Consider the following 6,196-nt stretch of genomic DNA (forward strand, 5'->3'; position numbering starts at 1 on the left):
TCTTTGTATATTTTTTTAAAACTTTTACTGTTTTGTCCAGTTTTGGTAATATGCTTTTTGTCTGGCTCAGTTTTTATACATCCCGACATTTTGTTATTGTGCTATAGTCATTTTTTTTTGTATTCTTGTCTTTCAAGTTTGCTTATCACGGTACTTATTTATAGAATGAATATGCCATTTTATTTTTCTCCCTTGAAATATAGTTATTTGTTTTTATAGTGATAAATATTATAACGCACTGTTGACTGGTGTACCCCAAATTTTGACAATTTTACCAATTATGTCTGTTTATTTTGCTCACACATTGCTGTTAAAATAATGCAGATTTTGCGACTGTCATACAAGTTAGAGGTTTAGCTAGCTAAGCCATAATAATCTACATGAGGAAAAGCCTGTACCAAGTAAAAATATGACAGTTGTTTTCCATTCATTTGATGTGTTTGAGCTTTTGACTTTACCATTCGAAGAAGAACTTTCCGTTTTGAATTTTCCTTGGAGTTCGGTAAATATGAATATATGAGGGATGACATTACTTTTTTTTTTTTACAACTATTTCTAATCTATTTATCTACTATCATTAAATCCTATCTCTAACATTTATCTCATGATTTTATCAGAACCTGATTTACAATATGCATTAGCAAATTTTAATGGACAAGTTTTTTTAATAAGTAATTTTCTTTGACATATCTATGTCTATAAAATGTTTAATATCAATGCTTAACATATTTCTTTCTGTCATCTTTTTAACCGTTTAAACTCATTTGTTGTTTTTCAAATCCATTCCATCTTTAATAGTTTTTTTTAATTAATTTTCACCAAAGATTAAAAAGCTTTTATTACACACTCAGTCACACTTGGTGTGCTACATTTACTGGATCAAATTATTAACCTATCATGTCTGTTGGAGTTGCTGACTTAATATGGTTTATATAAATGAAATTTAAACAAATGATGTATAAGCCAGAGTTTCAGTTAGCCATAAAACCAAGTACCTTTAACTTTTTTCTCTGGCAATACCTGTACAAAAACAGTGATTTCCAATAAAATATCGACTTGTTCAGAATGGTGCAGAAAGAACAAGTACAGTAAGTTTTATCCCTTTTAGAAGTAAACACGTTTATAGTGGATTGTTATATTTTGACTGAGTGTGCCTTCTTATTGCAGCGGTTACATGTCCAAAGACTGTTTACTCTGTTGACAATATTTTTGTTCCCTAAATCCCTTCGTTTTTGTTAGTTTTAAATTTGAATTTTCATCTTCTAACTTGATTTATCGGATTTGAACATCAGTAAACTGCGGTTACATTATACATTCAATATAATTTTTGATTGAGTTAAGTCGTTCCAATTGATATTTTATAGTGTGTCTTTCTATGTTGTGATGTTATACTACTGTTCTAGAAAAGGTAGACGGTTTGGTACCATTAAAACGTTTAATACCGCTGCAATTGTTTGCACCTGTCCTAAGTCAGTTATCTGATGCTCAGTGGTTGTCGTTTGTTTATGTGGTTCATAAGTGTTACTCGTTTCTCTTTTTTTTTTTTATATATATATATAGATTATATCGTTGGTTTTCCCGTTTAACTTGCTGTTCGGTGTGAGCGTAGACTCCGTGTTAAAGACCGTACCTAGAACTATAATGGTTTAATTTTATAAATTGTGACTTGGATGGAGAGTTGTTTCATTGTCACTCATACCACATCTTCCTATATCTTGTACCTTACATGTTTTTGAAACATATATAATTTTTTGATTGTGAAAGGAAAAATGTCTATCATATAGCTAAGAAGAAAAAAGAAACTGAAGAAAGCCAGTGGCCGAAACGTCTTGAATAATGGTTAATTACTACAATAATGTAAAATATATTCCCTATTGAAATTTTTAAAACAAGGATATATAATTTATTTTTGTAAAGGAAATTATTTAACCTGTGATGATGAGATAATTATATACAAATAATATCCTACTTATGTATATCGGTGTTAATGAGATCTAACTTTGGACGTACATTACAGGCGTTTTAATAAATTATGCTATTTTCCTTTTGTATTCCACAATTTTGGACCTTGATGTGGCTCAATTCCTCAAAATTGTTAACATATAGTGTTTTACTTCACTACGGAATGAGGATGAAATATATCTTTATGAAAAAAGGAAGGATGAGTTTGTGATGAAATGGTAGGCTATTCAAGGTAAAATAAATCTGACAGTGTACTCAAAACAATATGAGAGAAAATACAAAAAAAATATATATATAACATGGATACAAATAGATCATTGCATTGAGGTATTATGAATGTAAGCAGAAACACTAAATACTTAAAAACAAAAAGAAAGAAAGTATGAGAACAGATTGTGGTAAGCTTTTATATTTAATCAAAACTTTCAAGGATTGCAAAGTAAATATTAATCAAGACATAACGAAAATTGTCAAATGGATACAAATAAAAGGTGTCCCAACAAACATTTAAATTGTTATTAACTTAAGTAGGTCTATTTTCCCCTAAAACCTCCATCAAATAAAGTACGCATATCTTTTATCTGAGCAATCAAAACAGAGCTTAAGATTAAGCGTGAAAATGTCTACTCTATCACTAGGAGTGTGTGTCCTATTTTGGAATATAAAGAACGCATATATAAGAGTACACTCAATTACACATCGACATTTTGTAACATTTACACAAATAATCCTAGTTTAAGACAGATTAGAAGAATTTTGTTTATAAAAAAAAATTGACCAAAATATGTAAAAAATATATTGTTTAAGGGAGAAATAAGGTATACTTTGCGATAAATAGTTTGAATTTATCAAAAATTATTAAAACATCTCGTCAAAGATACCAGGCTTATAATTTAGTTTACGTAAAGACGGGAAAATGTCGCTTGAATTAAAAACAAAGTTCGAGTGTATTTATAACCGTAAATTCAAAAAAAGGTGTGCCAAATATAGCTTAGAAAACTTATTTCTGGGTATAGAAAAACATCAGTGTTTTGAATATTTCAACAGTTTATAATCAGTTAATTTTCATAACATGAAACGATTGATGTCATTTCATGTCAACGAAAACAGTGCCGACTACTAGGCTGCCGATACTCTCGGAAACGGGACGTCATAAAGCAAAGACATCGAAACAGAGATTGTTAAAACTCATATATACCAGGTATATACTTTGGTTTGTCTTATATTACGCGCGAGTCTTTTAAACCTGATATCATCAAGGTATATGATTATTTAATATACAACATACATTACCCCAAACGACTATACATTTTACAATCAAAATAAAATTCCACCTGTGACTGATAGAAGTCTGTCCATATTGTTACTTAGTAAAGTAAATTTAGGATGAGAGGGAAATAATTTTCTTTTCGTGAAAGCTATCTCCTGCAAGGGGATATATCTCTTTTTTACATATAATAACTCATCAATGATACCAGCATTAAGATTTAGTACGTACGTACTGTGATTGCTATAAGATTGCGGTGCTTCAACAATGAATTAAAGCCAAAATTGTGAAAACAGTAATGCACATATAGAAAATAACCATACAACTAAAGATTTTTTTAAATAAAAAAATAATACAAAACAAAAAACAATTGTTCAGATATCTATCGCTCACATGCTGATAAATATTGGGAAAAAACTGTTCTGCAGACACTAATTTTTCGAGACCACAAATGAACTTATATTTAAACAATTCGTGTCAGAAGACCACTTATCCAGCTCCAATCCCAAAAAAATATGCTGTTTGTAAATCATTCGTTAAAGCAAGAAAGATGATCCGCTACTTTCTGTATCAAAAGCCATTCCAGTGTAAACTTAATTTTGACTGATTTGAAAAGAATATATATGGTTTCATTGAAATAAGGGAAATTATTTACGGCGAACAATTTTCCAAATCAGATGACAAATGAAAAAGGAGTTTTTCACCATTGCGAAAAACATATTGTTTGTGTTTTCTTTTACATGCCATTGGGCAAAACTGTCTATCAAACTTAAACACAGTTACTTCGTGTTAGCCATTTTCATTCTAATACTGGTAGTAAAGACAAAATGGCTTCATCAGCTACGAGTATTAAATTCTACCAAAAGTCAAAATATGACCTTGCCCTAAGTTTCAGGGTAAAAAATCGAGGATCTCAAATCAGAAAACATTAAGTCTCTATATACGGTTAGGAACTCTCTTACTAAATAGTCTGTTTTTTTAATATTTAAAGGGGATACAACTCCATTAAAAAGTCCAAAGAACACTTTCAAACAAATACATTGGCGTTCGGAAAAGGTGTTTTTCATTGACCTTTAACATTGTTCCTAATGCCAAAGGAACTCATTTGAAAAGACAGCCCAATATGGAACAGTGTTCTGTTAAAAGAGCAAGAGTTTCAAAAGCATAATAACTATTCGATACCAGCAAACAGCACAATATAGGTTTTATTTTGAGTATTTTACATAAACAAACTTGGTGATTGTGGACTGTGCAGCAGCATTAATAGCTCGCTCATGAGGCAATAAATTATGTTAGTTAAGATCTATGAGGACAGACGTTTATTTATTTGATTGTCTTAGTGCAACACTGCATAGAAGTACACCAGGATTGTCATTTAAAATACCTTTCAAATAATTCAAGAAAATTACATTTTTTTTTATTTACGCTGTATAAAGATAACCGTTTTTGATTGTAAATAGGAGTAACAGCTGGAAATATTTTTCTCTTTTAAATTTAAATTCTCATTTTATTTCTGTTTAAATTGGTCAAATTTTCAGTTTTCCGTTCAAGTGTGATAACAAATTTGCTATGCGTCAGTAATTTTGTTTACTAATTATGCGAGATGAAGATACGAACATTCACAATCATGTTTAGACCAAATTGAAAAATATTGGACTTGCGCGTCTTTAGTTTAATATTCATGAGAGTTATTTTTTTCTTTTGTCATTTAGGTGGTACCTAAAACTACAGGGAGATAACTCTGTAAAATCAGCTAAACGTTTTAATTACGTTGTGTTGTTAAGGAAATATTAAGCTTCTCAATGATCAAAATTGGTGTTTGTCAAATTGCTATGTAACCAGTGTAATTTTTCTGATAAAACGGTTGGTTCAAATTGTTTGAAATTTTTATATTTTTGTAAATACTTTGACAAAATTTTATGAAAATTAAACAAGCCAAATTAATTTTAGTTAAAGTGTTGGGTACCACCTTAAATGAACTTTCTCATATTTTTTCTAAAATGTTCTCGTTTTATAAAATTATCGTAACAAGCTATGATTTCAGTTTGAGGTTTATATGTACATACCTTTAAATTTCAATTGACTGATATATGATTCGGTGAAAGAGTAAAATGATGTAATATTCGAAGAAAAATATCCCTTACAAACCTGTTTTAAGAGAGAAATAATGTTAGTCAATGAATAGATAAAGAGTTATTTTTCAATTATTGAGAATTTTAAAGTAGGCTGAGCTGTCTTGTTTGTAAATAAAAACGAAAAGAAACTTAAAATTGAAGAAAATGTGCGATTGGTGGAAACATTTCTTATCATCATTCGAATTTATCTTGATGATGCATGTACATGATGAATCTAGTTTATCTTCAGAAATATTGCGTGAATCTATAAATCAATACAACTAATTTAATAACAGTCATAAGTGTGTTAAAGTTACATTCTCGAAACGTCAAATACTAATAGATAAAAGTTGGTTCGTAGTGAGATTCAATGACTCGGAGGATAAATGATATCGACATTTGATCATTGTAAAATTTTTATGGAATTAACGGTTGTTTTGTAGACGAAACGTGTGTCTAGCGCAATTACTTAATTTTAATCCTGGTACGTATAATGAGTTTAATTAATGTAGAAGAAAAAGTATCACAAAAATACCAAACTCCAATGTAAATTCCTAATTCAGTATATATGGGGTCAGTAAATTCCATATAGGGATTCGAGCTTCGCTCTCATCCCATACGAAATTATTTGATCCCATATATACCGCATCAGAAGTATAACCGGAAAATAATTTGCATTGACGTTATCGGAAACATGTGTAATGAAACATGATGAAAGGTTACTAGTGTACCCTTATTTTTGACATTTTAAACTATTATGTCTCTTTGTTTTGTTAAAAAAAACCAATGATATTTTATGCGACTGTAAAACAAGTAGTAGCCCTAGCTCTATATAAAACCAGGTTTTAACAAC

This window comes from Mytilus edulis, chromosome 10 (assembly GCF_963676685.1).
Source record: "Mytilus edulis chromosome 10, xbMytEdul2.2, whole genome shotgun sequence".
NCBI lineage: Eukaryota > Metazoa > Mollusca > Bivalvia > Mytilida > Mytilidae > Mytilus > Mytilus edulis.